Here is an 8,668-nt window from a genome sequence, read left to right as displayed (position 1 = left end):
CTGCACCTGCTCCTGCTTCTGCTCCTGCACCTGCTCCTGCTCCTGCTCCTGCTCCTCTGTTGCTCCTCTGATGCTCCTCTGATGCTCCTCTGATGCTCCTCTGATGCTCCTCTGATGCTCCTCTGATGCTCCTCTGATGCTCCTCTGATGCTCCTCTGATGCTCCTCTGATTCTCCTCTGATGCTCCTCTGATGCTCCTCTGATGCTCCTCTGATGCTCCTCTGATGCTCCTCTGATGCTCCTCTGACGCTCCTCTGAGGCTCCTCTGATGCTCCTCTGATGCTCCTCTGATGCTCCTCTGATGCTCCTCTGATGCTCCTCTGAGGCTCCTCTGAGGCTCCTCTGATGCTCCTCTGATGCTCCTCTGTTGCTCCTCTGATGCTCCTCTGATGCTCCTCTGATGCTCCTCTAATGCTCCTCTGATGCTCCTCTGATGCTCCTCTGATGCTCCTCTGAGGCTCCTCTGAGGCTCCTCTGATGCTCCTCTGATGCTCCTCTGATGCTCCTCTGATGCTCCTCTGATTCTCCTCTGATGCTCCTCTGATGCTCCTCTGATGCTCCTCTGATGCTCCACTGATGCTCCTCTGATGCTCCTCTGATGCTCCACTGATGCTCCTCTGATGCTCCTCTGATGCTCCTCTGATGCTCCTCTGATGCTCCTCTGATGCTCCTCTGATGCTCCTCTGATGCTCCTCTGATGCTCCTCTGATGCTGCTCTGATGCTGCACTGATGCTCCTCTGATGCTCCTCTGATGCTCCTCTGATGCTCCTCTGATGCTCCTCTGATGCTCCACTGATGCTCCTCTGATGCTCCTCTGATGCTCCTCTGATGCTCCTCTGATGCTCCTCTGATGCTCCTCTGATGCTCCTCTGATGCTCCTCTGATGCTCCTCTGATGCCTCTCTGATGCTCCACTGATGCTCCTCTGATGCTCCTCTGATGCTCCTCTGATGCTCCTCTGATGCTCCTCTGATGCTCCTCTGATGCTCCTCTGATGCTCCTCCGATGCTCCTCTGATGCTTCTCTGATGCTTCTCTGATGCTCCTCTGTTGCTCCTCTGATGCTCCTCTGTTGCTCCTCTGATGCTCCTCTGATGCTCCTCTGATGCTCCTCTGATGCTCCTCTGATGCTACACTGATGCTCCTCTGATGCTCCTCTGTTGCTCCTCTGATGCTCCTCTGATGCTCCTCTGATGCTCCTCTGATGCTCCTCTAATGCTCCTCTGATGCTCCTCTGATGCTCCTCTGATGCTCCTCTGATGCTCCTCTGAGGCTCCTCTGAGGCTCCTCTGATGCTCCTCTGATGCTCCTCTGATGCTCCTCTGATGCTCCTCTGATGCTCCTCTGATGCTCCTCTGATGCTCCTCCGATGCTCCTCTGAGGCTCCTCTGATGCTTCTCTGATGCTCCTCTGATGCTCCTCTGTTGCTCCTCTGATGCTCCTCTGTTGCTCCTCTGATGCTCCTCTGATGCTCCTCTGATGCTCCTCTGATGCTACACTGATGCTCCTCTGATGCTCCTCTGATGCTCCTCTGATGCTCCTCTGATGCTCCTCTGATGCTCCTCTGTTGCTCCTCTGATGCTCCTCTGATGCTCCTCTGATGCTCCTCTGATGCTCCACTGATGCTCCACTGATGCTCCTCTGATGCTCCTCTGATGCTCCTCTGATGCTCCTCTGATGCTCCTCTGATGCTCCTCTGATGCTCCTCTGATGCTCCTCTGATGCTCCTCTGATGCTCCTATGATGCTCCTCTGATGCTCCTGCTCCTGCTCCTGCTCCTGCTCCTGCTCCTCTGATGCTCCTCTGATGCTCCTGCTCCTGTTCCTGCTCCTGCTCCTGCTCCTGCTCCTGCTCCTCTGATGCTCCTCTGATGCTCTTCCTCCTGCACCTGCACCTGCTCCTGCTCCTGCTTCTGCTCCTGCACCTGCTCCTGCTCCTGCTCCTCTGTTGCTCCTCTGTCGCTCCTCTGATGCTCCTCTGTTGCTCCTCTGATGCTCCTCTGATGCTCCTCTGATGCTCCTCTGATGCTCCTCTGATGCTCCTCTGATGCTCCTCTGATGCTCTTCTGATGCTCCTCTGATGCTCCTCTGATGCTCCTCTCATGCTCCTCTGATGCTCCTCTGATGCTCCTCTGATGCTCCTCTGATGCTCCACTGATGCTCCTCTGATGCTCCACTGATGCTCCACTGATGCTCCTCTGATGCTCCTCTGATGCTCCTCTGATGCTCCTCTGATGCTCCTCTGATGCTCCTCTGATGCTCCTCTGATGCTCCTCTGATGCTCCTCTGATGCTCCTCTGATGCTGCTCTGATGCTCCACTGATGCTCCTCTGATGCTCCTCTGATGCTCCTCTGATGCTCCTCTGATGCTCCTCTGATGCTCCACTGATGCTCCTCTGATGCTCCTCTGATGCTCCTCTGATGCTCCTCTGATGCTCCTCTGATGCTCCTCTGATGCTCCTCTGATGCTCCTCTGATGCTCCTCTGATGCTGCTCTGATGCTCCACTGATGCTCCTCTGATGCTCCTCTGATGCTCCTCTGATGCTCCTCTGATGCTCCTCTGATGCTCCTCTGAGGCTCCTCTGAGGCTCCTCTGATGCTCCTCTGATGCTCCTCTGATGCTCCTCTGATGCTCCTCTGATGCTCCTCTGATGCTCCTCTGATGCTGCTCTGATGCTCCTCCGATGCTCCTCTGAGGCTCCTCTGATGCTTCTCTGATGCTCCTCTGATGCTCCTCTGTTGCTCCTCTGATGCTCCTCTGTTGCTCCTCTGATGCTCCTCTGATGCTCCTCTGATGCTCCTCTGATGCTCCTCTGATGCTACACTGATGCTCCTCTGATGCTCCTCTGATGCTCCTCTGATGCTCCTCTGATGCTCCTCTGATGCTCCTCTGATGCTCCTCTGATGCTCCTCTGTTGCTCCTCTGATGCTCCTCTGATGCTCCTCTGATGCTCCTCTGATGCTCCACTGATGCTCCACTGATGCTCCTCTGATGCTCCTCTGATGCTCCTCTGATGCTCCTCTGATGCTCCTCTGATGCTCCTCTGATGCTCCTCTGATGCTCCTCTGATGCTCCTCTGATGCTCCTGCTCCTGCTCCTGCTCCTGCTCCTGCTCCTCTGATGCTCCTCTGATGCTCCTGCTCCTGTTCCTGCTCCTGCTCCTGCTCCTGCTCCTGCTCCTCTGATGCTCCTCTGATGCTCTTGCTCCTGCACCTGCTCCTGCTCCTGCTTCTGCTCCTGCACCTGCTCCTGCTCCTGCTCCTGCTCCTGCTCCTGCTCCTCTGATGCTCCTCTGTTGCTCCTGCTCCTGTTCCTGCTCCTGCTCCTGCTCCTGCTCCTGCTCCTCTGATGCTCCTCTGATGCTCTTGCTCCTGCACCTGCTCCTGCTCCTGCCTCTGCTCCTGCACCTGCTCCTGCTTCTGCTCCTGCACCTGCTCCTGCTCCTGCTCCTGCTCCTCTGTTGCTCCTCTGATGCTCCTCTGATGCTCCTCTGATGCTCCTCTGATGCTCCTCTGATGCTCCTCTGATGCTCCTCTGATGCTCCTCTGATGCTCCTCTGATGCTCCTCTGATTCTCCTCTGATGCTCCTCTGATGCTCCTCTGATGCTCCTCTGATGCTCCTCTGATGCTCCTCTGATGCTCCTCTGACGCTCCTCTGAGGCTCCTCTGATGCTCCTCTGATGCTCCTCTGATGCTCCTCTGATGCTCCTCTGATGCTCCTCTGATGCTCCTCTGAGGCTCCTCTGAGGCTCCTCTGATGCTCCTCTGATGCTCCTCTGTTGCTCCTCTGATGCTCCTCTGATGCTCCTCTGATGCTCCTCTGATGCTCCTCTGATGCTCCTCTGATGCTCCTCTGATGCTCCTCTGAGGCTCCTCTGAGGCTCCTCTGATGCTCCTCTGATGCTCCTCTGATGCTCCTCTGATGCTCCTCTGATTCTCCTCTGATGCTCCTCTGATGCTCCTCTGATGCTCCTCCGATGCTCCTCCGAGGCTACTCCGATGCTTCTCTGATGCTCCTCTGATGCTCCTCTGTTGCTCCTCTGATGCTCCTCTGTTGCTCCTCTGATGCTCCTCTGATGCTCCTCTGATGCTCCTCTGATGCTACACTGATGCTCCTCTGATGCTCCTCTGATGCTCCTCTGATGCTCCTCTGATGCTCCTCTGATGCTCCTCTGATGCTCCTCTGTTGCTCCTCTGATGCTCCTCTGATGCTCCTCTGATGCTCCTCTGATGCTCCACTGATGCTCCACTGATGCTCCTCTGATGCTCCTCTGATGCTCCTCTGATGCTCCTCTGATGCTCCTCTGATGCTCCTCTGATGCTCCTCTGATGCTCCTCTGATGCTCCTCTGATGCTCCTGCTCCTGCTCCTGCTCCTGCTCCTGCTCCTGCTCCTGCTCCTCTGATGCTCCTCTGATGCTCCTTCTCCTGTTCCTGCTCCTGCTCCTGCTCCTGCTCCTGCTCCTCTGATGCTCCTCTGATGCTCTTGCTCCTGCACCTGCTCCTGCTCCTGCTTCTGCTCCTGCACCTGCTCCTGCTCCTGCTCCTGCTCCTGCTCCTGCTCCTCTGATGCTCCTCTGTTGCTCCTGCTCCTGTTCCTGCTCCTGCTCCTGCTCCTGCTCCTGCTCCTCTGATGCTCCTCTGATGCTCTTGCTCCTGCACTTGCTCCTGCTCCTGCTTCTGCTCCTGCACCTGCTCCTGCTTCTGCTCCTGCACCTGCTCCTGCTTCTGCTCCTGCACCTGCTCCTGCTCCTCTGATGCTCCTCTGATGCTCCTCTGTTGCTCCTCTGATGCTCCTCTGATGCTCCACTGATGCACCTCTGATGCTCCTCTGATGCTCCTCTGATGCTCCTCTGATGCTCCTCTGATTCTCCTCTGATGCTCCTCTGATGCTCCTCTGATGCTCCTCTGATGCTCCTCTGATGCTCCTCTGATGCTCCTCTGTTGCTCCTCTGATGCTCCTCTGATGCTCCTCTGATGCTCCTCTGATGCTCCACTGATGCTCCACTGATGCTCCTCTGATGCTCCTCTGATGCTCCTCTGATGCTCCTCTGATGCTCCTCTGATGCTCCTCTGATGCTCCTCTGATGCTCCTCTGATGCTCCTCTGATGCTCCTGCTCCTGCTCCTGCTCCTGCTCCTGCTCCTCTGATGCTCCTCTGATGCTCCTGCTCCTGTTCCTGCTCCTGCTCCTGCTCCTGCTCCTGCTCCTCTGATGCTCCTCTGATGCTCTTGCTCCTGCACCTGCTCCTGCTCCTGCTTCTGCTCCTGCACCTGCTCCTGCTCCTGCTCCTGCTCCTGCTCCTGCTCCTCTGATGCTCCTCTGTTGCTCCTGCTCCTGTTCCTGCTCCTGCTCCTGCTCCTGCTCCTGCTCCTCTGATGCTCCTCTTATGCTCTTGCTCCTGCACCTGCTCCTGCTCCTGCTTCTGCTCCTGCACCTGCTCCTGCTTCTGCTCCTGCACCTGCTCCTGCTCCTGCTCCTGCTCCTCTGTTGCTCCTCTGATGCTCCTCTGATGCTCCTCTGATGCTCCTCTGATGCTCCTCTGATGCTCCTCTGATGCTCCTCTGATGCTCCTCTGATGCTCCTCTGATTCTCCTCTGATGCTCCTCTGATGCTCCTCTGATGCTCCTCTGATGCTCCTCTGATGCTCCTCTGACGCTCCTCTGACGCTCCTCTGAGGCTCCTCTGATGCTCCTCTGATGCTCCTCTGATGCTCCTCTGATGCTCCTCTGATGCTCCTCTGATGCTCCTCTGAGGCTCCTCTGAGGCTCCTCTGATGCTCCTCTGATGCTCCTCTGTTGCTCCTCTGATGCTCCTCTGATGCTCCTCTGATGCTCCTCTGATGCTCCTCTGATGCTCCTCTGAGGCTCCTCTGATGCTCCTCTGATGCTCCTCTGAGGCTCCTCTGAGGCTCCTCTGATGCTCCTCTGATGCTCCTCTGATGCTCCTCTGATGCTCCTCTGATGCTCCTCTGATGCTCCTCTGATGCTCCTCTGATGCTCCTCCGATGCTCCTCTGAGGCTCCTCTGATGCTTCTCTGATGCTCCTCTGATGCTCCTCTGTTGCTCCTCTGATGCTCCTCTGTTGCTCCTCTGATGCTCCTCTGATGCTCCTCTGATGCTCCTCTGATGCTCCTCTGATGCTACACTGATGCTCCTCTGATGCTCCTCTGATGCTCCTCTGATGCTCCTCTGATGCTCCTCTGATGCTCCTCTGATCCTCCTCTGATGCTCCTCTGTTGCTCCTCTGATGCTCCTCTGATGCTCCTCTGATGCTCCTCTGATGCTCCACTGATGCTCCACTGATGCTCCTCTGATGCTCCTCTGATGCTCCTCTGATGCTCCTCTGGTGCTCCTCTGATGCTCCTCTGATGCTCCTCTGATGCTCCTCTGATGCTCCTCTGATGCTCCTCTGATGCTCCTGCTACTGCTCCTGCTCCTGCTCCTGCTCCTCTGATGCTCCTCTGATGCTCCTGCTCCTGTTCCTGTTCCTGCTCCTGCTCCTGCTCCTGCTCCACTGATGCTCCTCTGATGCTCTTGCTCCTGCACCTGCTCCTGCTCCTGCTTCTGCTCCTGCACCTGCTCCTGCTCCTGCTCCTGCTCCTGCTCCTGCTCCTCTGATGCTCCTCTGTTGCTCCTGCTCCTGTTCCTGCTCCTGCTCCTGCTCCTGCTCCTGCTCCTCTGATTCTCCTCTGATGCTCTTGCTCCTGCACCTGCTCCTGCTCCTGCTTCTGCTCCTGCACCTGCTCCTGCTTCTGCTCCTGCACCTGCTCCTGCTTCTGCTCCTGCATCTGCTCCTGCTCCTCTGATGCTCCTCTGATGCTCCTCTGTTGCTCCTCTGATGCTCCTCTGATGCTCCTCTGATGCTCCTCTGATGCTCCACTGATGCTCCACTGATGCTCCTCTGATGCTCCTCTGATGCTCCTCTGATGCTCCTCTGATGCTCCTCTGATGCTCCTCTGATGCTCCTCTGATGCTCCTCTGATTCTCCTGCTCCTGCTCCTGCTCCTGCTCCTGCTCCTCTGATGCTCCTCTGATGCTCCTGCTCCTGTTCCTGCTCCTGCTCCTGCTCCTGCTCCTGCTCCTCTGATGCTCCTCTGATGCTCTTGCTCCTGCACCTGCTCCTGCTCCTGCTTCTGCTCCTGCACCTGCTCCTGCTCCTGTTCCTGCTCCTGCTCCTGCTCCTCTGATGCTCCTCTGTTGCTCCTGCTCCTGTTCCTGCTCCTGCTCCTGCTCCTGCTCCTGCTCCTCTGATGCTCCTCTGATGCTCTTGCTCCTGCACCTGCTCCTGCTCCTGCTTCTGCTCCTGCACCTGCTTCTGCTTCTGCTCCTGCACCTGCTCCTGCTCCTGCTCCTGCTCCTCTGTTGCTCCTCTGATGCTCCTCTGATGCTCCTCTGATGCTCCTCTGATGCTCCTCTGATGCTCCTCTGATGCTCCTCTGATGCTCCTCTGATGCTCCTCTGATGCTCCTCTGATGCTCCTCTGATGCTCCTCTGATGCTCCTCTGATGCTCCTCTGACGCTCCTCTGACGCTCCTCTGAGGCTCCTCTGATGCTCCTCTGATGCTCCTCTGATGCTCCTCTGATGCTCCTCTGATGCTCCTCTGAGGCTCCTCTGAGGCTCCTCTGAGGCTCCTCTGATGCTCCTCTGATGCTCCTCTGTTGCTCCTCTGATGCTCCTCTGATGCTCCTCTGATGCTCCTCTGATGCTCCTCTGATGCTCCTCTGATGCTCCTCTGATGCTCCTCTGATGCTCCTCTGAGGCTCCTCTGAGGCTCCTCTGATGCTCCTCTGATGCTCCTCTGATGCTCCTCTGATGCTCCTCTGATGCTCCTCTGATGCTCCTCTGATGCTCCGCTGATGCTCCTCCGATGCTCCTCTGAGGCTCCTCTGATGCTTCTCTGATGCTCCTCTGATGCTCCTCTGTTGCTCCTCTGATGCTCCTCTGTTGCTCCTCTGATGCTCCTCTGATGCTCCTCTGATGCTCCTCTGATGCTCCTCTGATGCTACACTGATGCTCCTCTGATGCTCCTCTGATGCTCCTCTGATGCTCCTCTGATGCTCCTCTGATGCTCCTCTGATGCTCCTCTGTTGCTCCTCTGATGCTCCTCTGATGCTCCTCTGATGCTCCTCTGATGCTCCACTGATGCTCCACTGATGCTCCTCTGATGCTCCTCTGATGCTCCTCTGATGCTCCTCTGATGCTCCTCTGATGCTCCTCTGATGCTCCTCTGATGCTCCTCTGATGCTCCTCTGATGCTCCTCTGATGCTCCTCTGATGCTCCTGATCCTGCTCCTGCTCCTGCTCCTGCTCCTCTGATGCTCCTCTGATGCTCCTGCTCCTGTTCCTGCTCCTGCTCCTGCTCCTGCTCCTGCTCCTCTGATGCTCCTCTGATGCTCTTGCTCCTGCACCTGCTCCTGCTCCTGCTTCTGCTCCTGCACCTGCTCCTGCTCCTGCTCCTGCTCCTGCTCCTGCTCCTCTGATGCTCCTCTGTTGCTCCTGCTCCTGTTCCTGCTCCTGCTCCTGCTCCTGCTCCTCTGATGCTCCTCTGATGCTCTTGCTCCTGCACCTGCTCCTGCTCCTGCTTCTGCTCCTGCACCTGCTCCAGCTTCTGCTCCTGCACCTGCTCCTGCTTCTGCTCCTGCACCTGCTCCTGCTCCTCTGATGCT

This window comes from Narcine bancroftii, unplaced genomic scaffold (assembly GCF_036971445.1).
Source record: "Narcine bancroftii isolate sNarBan1 unplaced genomic scaffold, sNarBan1.hap1 Scaffold_158, whole genome shotgun sequence".
In the NCBI taxonomy this organism is placed as follows: Eukaryota; Metazoa; Chordata; class Chondrichthyes; order Torpediniformes; family Narcinidae; genus Narcine; species Narcine bancroftii.
Note: the sequence above shows the minus strand (reverse complement) of the source record.